The sequence below is a fragment of the Nuphar pumila genome, chromosome 10, assembly GCF_984573655.1.
Source record: "Nuphar pumila chromosome 10, dmNupPumi1.hap1.1, whole genome shotgun sequence".
In the NCBI taxonomy this organism is placed as follows: domain Eukaryota; kingdom Viridiplantae; phylum Streptophyta; class Magnoliopsida; order Nymphaeales; family Nymphaeaceae; genus Nuphar; species Nuphar pumila.
The window spans coordinates 105091894-105103157 of NC_143258.1; positions in this window are offsets into that span (position 1 = coordinate 105091894).

Below are 11264 nucleotides of genomic sequence, written 5' to 3' on the forward strand. Positions count from 1 at the left end.
TGCCAAACACCGCTAGCCGAGTGTGGATCAAGTGAAATCACATTGCACACTTTGAATGTGCTACTGCACCTGACCACCCTCCATCTCTGGGGTTACAGCCTGTCAACTTGGGGCTCAACAGAAGATGGAGGGCGGATCAGGTGCAGCAGCACACTAAGTGTGCAATGTGATTTCCCCTGATTCAGGGTCCCCTTAGCAAGGAAGCTAGAGCCCTTGTAGGCCACAAAAAAAAAAAAAATTCATAAAGAAAGCTGGGGTTAGGCAGACCCCTATCAGTTATACAACTACACAATTGGGATTCAAACATGCAACATCCCAACACAAGGTGACGTGCCCTAACTGTTCCTGCCAGACAAGGGGAATGCCCCACCCCCCTTGGTAAGTGCCTTAAAATTTAGCCTACAAGTTAGGAACTCATCAATAAACAATTTTTGAGTAATAAAAAAATGCTATGAAGAAATTTCCTATTGGGTATCTTTTGAGTTTCAAGGCTAATTGTTGAAGAAGTGATATCATAGCATGTGCATACACATGCATCACTATCATTAATAATTAAGAGAAAAAACCATTTTGCTAAGTTCTATTGATTTTTTATAATGGATTTATGCTTTCTACCAAATAAGCTCCCCTAGGGCACGTTTGGAAGAGAGAGAAACTCTCATAGGAAAAGAAAGTTTTGCCTATAATAGTTTTTTATATGAAAAGTTTTCCAAAAGAAAGTTTTTCACTTGTTTGTGTAGCATGAGAAAAAACAAAGTGGGAAAATATGAAAAAATGATAGAGGAGGAGGGTGGTGGTGAGATGAATGATGGGTGGTGGTGAGGTATGGTGAGATGGGTGGTGGGGAGTGTCAAAATAATTTTCTCTTGTAGAAAACATTCCTCCACCCCCTCCCATGGAGGAATGTTTTCTATCAAAAAGTGTACTTTAGAAGAAAAAAAAACTCTTTCAGCGAAAAAGTATATCTTGTTTAGAAGGGTCGAAAAATCAGTACGTTTTTTCCATTTTGCATGACTTTTCATACATCTTTCTCACTTCCAAACGTGCCCCCTAGCAAGGACCTCATTTAGTGATTGAAGTGTCCTAGGATTTGAGCTCACTACCTCACAAAGTAATTGAAAACAATTGCACACTTTTCATGAAATTTTCAAACAGGAGACTTTCATGAAATTGGAGGTATTTCATGTGATGCCAAACGTACCATTGGTTATTGTTGGCCTTGCTTAAAAGTCTCATTGCTTAATTAAAACCATCCTATTTCCAAACAACCTTGTGACTTTTTGAGCATTAATTCATTGTCCTGCAAATTTTTTGTCTCCCAACTTTTTCTATTTTTATACACAAGTTTTTTTATTTAATTTATGAAAATACAACTTCATCTATATTTAAGATCATCGTATTTAGAATATTGTGAATTTTGAAAGTCTGAAATGTTTGTGGCTTTTAGGTCCTTTAGGAGGTCAGACAACACTTTGAACTTCATTTGACCTTAACAGACATCCTAGAGTGCCTTAATACTATTTCAATTTAAATATGCAACTTCCAACCATTTATTGGAAATATGAGTAATCTTGTTTTCACATTTTCTCTCCAAATTCCCTATATGTAAAAGATACATACAAATGTTTGAAAATATGAGCAACTGAAGGCACCTGAATCAACTGCATGGAGTTGTCCTAAGCAACATGTCCCATAGAAAACCTTTCCAGGACTATTTTTTTGAGAAATCTTTCCTTTCCAGGACTACTTGTGACGGAACCTGGCCTAGGAACAAGGGTTGCTTTATGGGGCTCCCCTCCTAGAAAGTAAACCCTGGGTGAGCACCTTATCCCGCAAAAGACACCCACCAGTGTGATCCAGGGAGAATCGATCCCGGGAAAGATAGGGTTCCATTGTCTTACCAACCACTGCCCTAACCACTGGGAGACGGCGGGCTCTGGGCTATTTGTGATATATTACTACTATGTTTGGAAATATTGTAGGCTTCTTAACTACTAGTTTTATTGTCTACCAAACTGTGTGATTATGATCATAATTTGCTGGTTTCACTATTGGGCTTTTACCAAATTGTGACTTTGAACAAGGCCTAAGACCTCCCTGTTGCGCGGCACAGAGGTGATCGGCCATAACTCGATCCTGCAATATTGGCAAACAAGTGGGTTCGTCGAGTACATGAGCTCAGACCAGAAGCAAGGGGACATGCTGCTGCTAGTGTGAGCATGCCATCGGGCTAGGAAATGATGCTTATGTAAAGCAAAGGATGTCGGTAGTCAAGGGCCAAACCTACTCTATCATGTTCAGTGCTTCCCTGATGATGTCAGGTCGCTCAAGTCCATAAGGTACATTGACTCGGACCACTACACCGGAAGGGCAGCGAGCCATGGAGCTGCTAAAATGGAAAAGAAAGTGTTAGGCAAGTTGTATGTGTTGAGCTTCATGGCGGGAGATACAAACAAGTACAAATGCAAGGGCCGAATGGTTGTAGAAGCATATGTAGGCATGGCTTCTATGAAGGTGCCCTATGAGTCAGCTTGGCAAGGTGGGGTTCAAGCGAGCCATGCTTAGGTTCATTGCTAGATCTCTTGTGACCAATGTGGTGTTCTTTAGCTCATTCTATGGCATTAGATGTAAACCCTCATTTAAATTTCAATGTTTTACTTTTCTTTTTCAAAAACATCCCCAAAATTTGTACTTTAATTAAAGCTCATTTTGAATGTGAGTTTTCAAGTCGGGATCCAAAATTTAGAAGACAATTGCATCTTTATATGAACCGTAAAAGTCATTCTTTTCACAGAGAAATATAACTTGTACAAAATGTGTAACAACATTTATATCCATATACAAAGTTCATATAACATCAAAAGCAGTCTCAGGTCCATGTCCAAAGGTCGGTCGAGCTCAGTGCTCCTCATCGATCCATTCTGCCAAAATATTTTTTTGAAAAAATGATTCAAGTAGTAGAGTGAGACAAACCATAGTCTCAACATAATCCAACACTCAACAAAGATCACAAACTAGCATAACATACATCTACGTTCAAAAATCCCATCATGAATGATAGCCAAAAACTCAAGTCCTAACACGAAAAGGGTTGATCCTTCACAAACAGGAATCGATCGCCAAATCATGTTATACATATCACAGAAGAGAAGTTGATACTAATATCCAAAATTAGAAGAGGAGTCGACTCTAATACATTCGGGAGTCGATTATTAAAGAATGACATAATATACACAAGCGAGAAGTCGACTCTTAATGCAAAATGTAACACCAATACAAGCCAAGATGAATCAACTCGCCTAACTCAGAGTTTAACCATTAGGTTCACCATGCACTGAACACACGGGTTCACATCATGTTCACGTACATGCATGAATATTTTATTTACCTTTTTATTTAGTTGCTTATGCATTCAATGTTATGTTCATACACAATTTTATTATGATCCTATTTACACCAAAGGGCACCATTTTCCTGAAAATTGTGAGCATTTTTTACCCATTTAAGGGTATTCATTCATATATTTATTTGTATCTTTTAACCCTTGGAGAACACTAGGCCACGTGTATCGAAGTCTGAGATTCTTTGTCAAAGCATCGCTCTCCTTGAGACTGAGAGTCTGTAACCTTATTCTTCTCTCTAAAGTTAACGTAGTGCACTACTAGGTATACTACAACAGCTCTACCTCTGCCTCGAGTATCAGAATTCAGCATCCTCTAAGCCTCATGGAGGGATGAATCTCTTAGATCCGTATGACAGAAGTCTCACTCAACTGTCCCAAAAACTTTCTACGAGGTTGGTGCAGGCTTGTTCGCATCTGAAAAGCTAGCTCAAGCTATAAGAAAATCATACGAGCACATGTCACTCTTAGTGACAACATATATTATATCTTATTTTTTCATCAAGTTCTTATGCATTACACAACCTCACAATGTATTTTCTTAATACTCATATCAACTCTGACAAGATGACTAAAACTGCAAGAAAACCAAGCGAGTATAACACATCAGATAAGCTAACTAAAACCATAAGAAAACCATATGAGTATAATACATTTGATAAGTGGGCTCAACCATAAGAAAACCAAGTGAGCATAATACATCTGATAAACAGGTTCAACTATAAGAAAACCAGGTGAGCATAATACATCTGATAAGCTGACTCAACCATAAGGAAATCATGTGAGCATAATACATTTGATAAGCTAGTTCAAACTATATAAGAAAATCAAGTGAGCATAATACATCTCATAAGTCGCATGAAATCTTCCAAACCAACTAAATTTTAAGCATGAAACAGTCATAAGAATGCTGAAATTAGATATCTAAACATAAATTCATCTTAAACATGTTATAAACTCAAAGATTGAAATCATCTAAATATGATTTAACGTGTTAAAGTTTCAAACTACATAGGAATTCATCTTTTCTCAAAGTCATGATGAAAACCAACAAATCAAACATTTTTTTCTATTCAAATCAACAATTTTCCTATGCATATGTTATACACTAACAAGCAATGTGAGGAGTATAGGATCATACATTGAATATATGCTTATTAACAACAAGAATCTATGTCATGCCTTAAAACCACCAAAAATATGCCTCTAAACAATGTCAGAACTTTAGACTTGTCAGAAGACGCTCTACCACCGCAGCTCCACCTACAAGGTAGAGAGGAGGGAGAACTCAAGAGTGATGGTGAGCAAGAGAAGAAGAAGAGGAAGAGGAAGGTGAGGGAGAATAGAAGAGCGTGTGAGAGAGGGAGTTTAGTAAAGAGAGTGAGAGAGAGAAATAGTATGCGTAATGAGAGAGATTATATTATGTTTTTAAATAAAAACACCTAATACATGTCAATACCAAATAAAACGGTGGGGTTTGAGCTGTTCACTTTAATGACAGTTGCCCCTACCTAAGTTACTAAAATGGGAAGCAACATGAGGGTTTTTGCTCATGCCGACATCGTGGCCGTCTGTTTGCATTTTGGATGAATGCCACGTGGTTTTGTTGACTTTTGAGCTTTTTAAAATGCAAATCGGATGGCCACGATGTCAGCATGAGCGAAAACCCTCATTTTCAGCATGACCTGATCTGCTTCCACTAAAATGCCTTTGTTAACATTCTCTTACCCATTTTGTCCCTTTTTTAAAATTTGTTTACCATACTGTCATTCTCTATAAAACCAAAATATTTTAAATTAATTACCTGCCATATCTCTTGACAATTTTAATCCTTTACTTGTCTTAAAAAATTTGAGTATGTCCCTTGCCAAAAAACTATAAATGATTTTAAAAATAATGACTATGCCCGCAAATCCAAATGAGACCGATCCCAACCCAAATCTCGACTGGTTTGAGATCCAAATCCATAAAAGACACTTATATAAGAGTCTTCAAAAATTCAGAGCATTACACTAGAAGTGATGACATTAGCACCGTGTGTGGGCCCGTCCTCAACGATGTCAGGCTCATCAGGGTGCAAAGAAGGCCGAGGCCGCAAGATGTCGTGGCAGCTTAACTATGGAGGACTAGGGGTGAAGATGTGAATGTTTTTCTTGTTTTAATTTTCTCCTCACAAATTTTGTGGGTCGTTTTTAGTGTTTATGCATCTGTTGCAATTGCAAGGGGAAGGCAACACACTTTGGATGTGTTTAAATTTGATTTCTCTTGAAGCACACGATGCGTGCGTGCACGAGCATGCACACGTGCAAGATAGAGATCAATATCTAGGTCTGAAAAAATGCTAATCTCTAATAAAAAGTGGGTTAGATAAAATAATAAGCATCAGAATTTTAGATGTCCCAAATGTCATGAGTTTGAATAACCCTAGCTGGGATAGGAGCTAGCTCGGGCTCGACCCATTTAAGTTCGGCTCAAGCTCATTCGAAAAAATAAATGAGCAAAACTTTGAACACAAGTCCAGACTCGTGTAGATAGACGAGCTGATCTTGATCAAGTTGTTGAGCTCAATTAAGCTCGATAAGTCTCATATAAAATTATACATATATAATATGCATGTTTGCAAGATAAAACCAGAAAGTCGTTGTTTCTTTAATGGATAGGGCATTGATCTCTTCTTCAAGAGGTGCTGAGTTTTAATCTCATGCCTTATAACTTTTTTATGTGTACAAAAATCTAGTAGGTTTTTAGTATATGTAAATTTCATAGCTAGGTCATAATAAACGCAACACACAGACATAATGGTGGGACGTTTGTGCACAGTTTGGAGAGATTGGGGATTAAATCTCACTTTTGCAGGACCCTTTACTAGTAAAGGTTTTTTTGGAACAATGGTCAAGCTGGGCTCAGTTCGGCTTGAGCTCGGAGCCGAGTTCGAACAACCCAGGCTCGGTTTGAACTCGACTTGTGTGAATGCCTATCAAGATGAATCCACTTTTAGTGTGCTGCTGCACCTGATCACCCTCCGTAATTGTTTGAGCTCCACAGCTGACCAGTCCAGATAGGGTGCAATGTAATTGCACAAATATTTGTGCAGTAAGTACCTGATTGCCCTCCATCAGGCCTTGGGCCCCACAACTGACCCCAAGATGGAGGGTGATCAAGTGCTTAATGCACAAATATTTGTGCAATCATATTGCACCTGATCTTTTCACACAGCTGACAGGCTGTATCCCAAGGATGGAGGGTGGTCAGGTGCAGCAGCACACTAAAAGTGTGCAATCACATTGTACCTGATCCTCTCTCCTACAAGCATGGAGCAGCACTATGGGACAGATTCACTCTTGGGAGGTTTAGATATTTGGGATGTTTTTGCTGCATTAACCATCCATCCATATATTTCTCCTTCTTGCACCTGTCGGTTAGGACTGCCCCCTTAACTAGTATCCTTTTGTAACTCACGAGAAATTATCCGGAATTTAAAAAACACGATATTTATGTGTTTATCAGCTATTTATCATGAAAAACATGTGTTTTTTTATTATTAAATATTTTTATTTTTTATAAAATTTATTTTTATTTTTTATTGCCGAGATTTTGTAGATAATGCAAGAATTTCAAAAAAAAAAAAATCAATTTCTCGTGAGTCTTTGGCTGCTGATATTTTGTTGTTTTTTTAACTTTTTTGTCACTATGGTTATGAGATCGTCGTCGGGTCAGGCGATCAACAGTGGGTTGGGTTGAACTTTGAATTTGGTAGAAATTTTATTTTTGCTTATGACTTAATATATTGGGGACTGCTCCTTTATCAGGGTGTCAATAGGTCGGGTTTGGTTTGGACCCAGGTAGAACCAGACTTGGACCAGATTTTTGAGTATGGTATCAGATAAACCATACCTGGACCCAATAAAAACTACGTGAACCAGAACAAGACTATACCTGGTAAAATAATATTTTTTACCATCTTTAAATTAAAAATGGTAATACAATAAAAGATAAGATTGTTGTTTTTATCGTAGTAGTTGTTGTTGTTGTTGTTTAAATTAAAAATTTGTGGGTCTTAATTGAAACTCGGGTCGGGCCCGGGTCTGATATAGAATTTCACAAACTATACCAGGGTCCATGTATTAATCGGACCTTTGGGTTTGGACCTGGGTCTTAATCGAGTCTTCTTATTTGTTACCATACCCAGACCCTATAGGGTTTGGTCCAGGTCAGGTCCGGGTAAACCCGACCTGTTGACACCCCCTCCCCCCAGCCATATGAGGACTCACCTTAATAAAAGAATGGAGAATGTTCGAAAACGGAGGAGCTTGATCCTAGTTTTTTTTATGACAAAGATATAGATGGAATTTACTTTTGGCACTATTCTGTCTTTTGGCCAAGACTGAAGAAATATGACAGACATGGCCAATTCATAACTCAAAATAAGACAAATCTGGCCAATTCAATTTTATTGATGGTTTTATCCTTGAGTCAAACCAATTGTCTAAGTTGCCCCTTGAAAAAAAATTAAGGGCCATGTGAGTTGTCGTTTGAAAGAATCAAGCACAATGATTTAAACTAAACAAAAGTGCAAAAATCTCAAGAAAACATCAAATTGGCCATGTTTGTTATATTTTAGAGATTGGGATCAGTTATGATATTGTGCTGGATATATATATATATATATATATATATATATATATATATATATATATATATGAGGCAACCTTATAAACACATTTTGGTAATTAAAACTAAAAAGGAAAAATGATAACATATACTCATATGTGTGACTTGCACACGTTTACATTGAAAAGAAATATGAGGGCAATATGTAACAATGTCTTTTATTTATATGGCCCAAGGAGTATTAGAGGCTTTGCTTCATAAATCAGCCGGTCAGGCAGAACAATCCACATTGTACTTTTGCCTTGCTTTACCTGGCAAAATGATAAAAGAAACTCATTTTTTTGCTGGTATCCAATATGAGAGGTTAACAAATAAAACAAGCATTGGCTGGTTTAGCTATTTTTTTAATGGCGAGAAACCCTTGCCGAATAGAGGAAAACTCTCGATGGGGCCCGACGACCACTGTGCTTTATATGGCCCACCTTTAAAAGCTAAGGCTATATGGGTATTCAAACAATTACTATGCTTGAAATGCAAAGAGGCGTGTCTCTTGGGGTTGAAAGGGTTTCTCCCAGGGATGCATCCCAAACTTGAACTCTTTACAAAACTATAAATGCAGTACAGTAGTATGAAAACATACGGTTACAAGAACTAAGACATTCAATTGTAAGAGAGTTGAGAGTGTGGATCTCCATGATGATTTTGAGTGTAACATCGTATACTTCACCCTACAAAAATTTTGCACATGTGCATTCAAGTGCTTATATTGGTATAAGAGCGGGGTTCGTTAGAACCCTAATCGGTGATCATATGCTTCAATCAAAATCATGTGCAACACTACAAATCAAAAAATTCAAAACAAAGAGCAAAAAGGTCAGTTTTATTTTTCTATTTTGGGCAAATCGGTGAACCAAGGGTTCTCGATTGCGAAAACTCAAAAAAAAAGAGGAAAGGGAGAGGGTTCAGGTGTCCTCTTCAGTTTAGTTTTTTGGGTAGAGAAGGAAGAGATCACCACCATGTATGGTGATTGGACACCACTAGTGGCTCTCTCTCTCTCTCTCATTATGCATCAGACGGCAGAGGTTTCCTAGTCCGGACTGCCTGCTTTCATGGCAGGGGTGGCATTGCTGGAGAAAAGAAGAAAAATGGTGGTTCCCTTCATCATTATCATTGGGGGTGTTGCTAGACGCTGAGAGCAACGTGTCAAATGGGTCCTTCGTTTTTGGTTGGTCGTTGTTGAAAATCACCTGCATCGGTGTCGACTGAGCCGTTGAGACAGAAAAGGAAAAACGAAAAAAAAAAAACAGAGAGCTTAGAACCGTGCTCATCTTTTTTGGTCGGTTGGGGGATCGGATTCACCACCGAAGGTGCTAGTAGTGGAACCATTGCCGAGGACTGATTGGCCAAATTTTTTCAGTCCTTAAAACCTCGCCGACGGTGGTCTCATTCTTTGAGGTCGTGCGGTGACCGTCGGTCACCACCTCTGGTGAGGTGTGTTGCTGCCAAACCGATCGTTGGGTTTTGCTTGGTGCAGCGTGTCATCGCCGGTCTAGTGACTGATTTCACTGTCACATGGCCTCATCCCTGGAGAAGGAAACCTGCAAGGGCTTTTTTAGAGAAGAAGAAGGGTCCATATATTACTTTAAAAAAAAAGTAATTTTCATTTTAAGTCCATATATTTTAATTAATTTCATTTATGACCCCTCTAGAATTTTTGTTCAAAGGGTTTGTTTTTTGGAAATTTCAGAAAGAGGCTTACTGCTCAATTTTTTTAAAATAAGCCTATGCTTATCATTTTTTGCAGAAACAGACTTTCAATTTTTTGAAATTATAGAAAGAGGATCAAAAACTTTCTATTTAACTCAAAAAGTTGCATAAAGATGTTTATGTGTTTTTGCTTACATAAAGCCTCTTCTTTTATTTTTTGAAATTGTAGAAAGGTGGTCCTAAGTTTCTGAAAACCACCTAGTACTTATTTTTATTAACAATATTTAAAATTTAGCATTTTTTATGCATATTCTTGTACATTTAAGTATCTTATTACATGATAAACTTGTTTAAAAGGATCAAAACTAGTTACATTCACAAATATTAGTTGAAATAAGTTTATTAATCATAATATTTATTTATAATTAGGAAAATAACAAATCGAGTAGTTATGGTTGAGTAGTCCAAAATCAAAAAACTTAATAGGATAAATTTTAGAATGTGGAGAAGGAAGATGGAATATTTATTAATACATGAAAAGATTATGCATGTATTGAATAATGTAAAATCTTCACCAACTGATAAATCTAATGAAAAAGAGAAGAAAGCTCATAATAAGTTTATCGAAGGCGATCAACTTGCTCGAGCAACTCTTCTAACATTTATGCAAGATGACCTCATCCGAGTATTTGAAGACTTTGACACTGCAAAGAAAATGATGAAAGAAGTCAAAAAGAAGTATGATATGACTTCAGAAACCCACATTCAACTTCTTCTGGAGCAATACAACTCATGCAAGATGAAAGAGTTAGACAATGTAGTTGATCATATAAATCAAATGCTGGTAATGGCTAAGGCCTTAGCCATAACTGAAAATGATATTACTGAGCGAATACAAATCTCCATCATACTGAACAGTCTTCCACCAACTTGGAAGATGGTGTCAATTGCCATGAGGCTAAACCAGAAAAGTTGAAATTTCTAATTGAGCTCTCTCTGCGATTCGCTCTTGATCAAGAGCACATGTCAAAAGAAATAAAAAGAGAAATCATGAATACCCAAGAATTTTTTTCATCAACCTCTCATAGGTTCAAGCCAAAAGGCGCATTCTTCAAGAAATTCAAGAAGAGTAAAATCAACAAGTAGCATCCAGTGCAAACCAAAAACTCCAAGATTGCAACTAAGAGAGCAAGTTTTTCTTATGAAAAAGTTGAGCATTTTAAGAATAATTTTCCAAGTAGAACAAAGAAAAGAGAATTTTATAAACCAAGTAAATGGGGGAACATGAAATAGTCTGCATTGTGTCTGAATCATTGATCGCAGATAGTGATCTCCTAGGATGGTGGATTAATTCAGGGGCGACGCGACATATGTCTAAGTCAAAGGAAAGACATGTGAAGTTGAAGGGGCTGAAGCTTGAAAATCACAAGTTGTATATGGAAAATAATACATATAGTGTTGTGGTCGGGATAGGGACCTAGAGGCTTCAAATAGAATGGACTAGTCTTCTATTGACAAATATACTTTATGTGCTTTCTATGAGAAG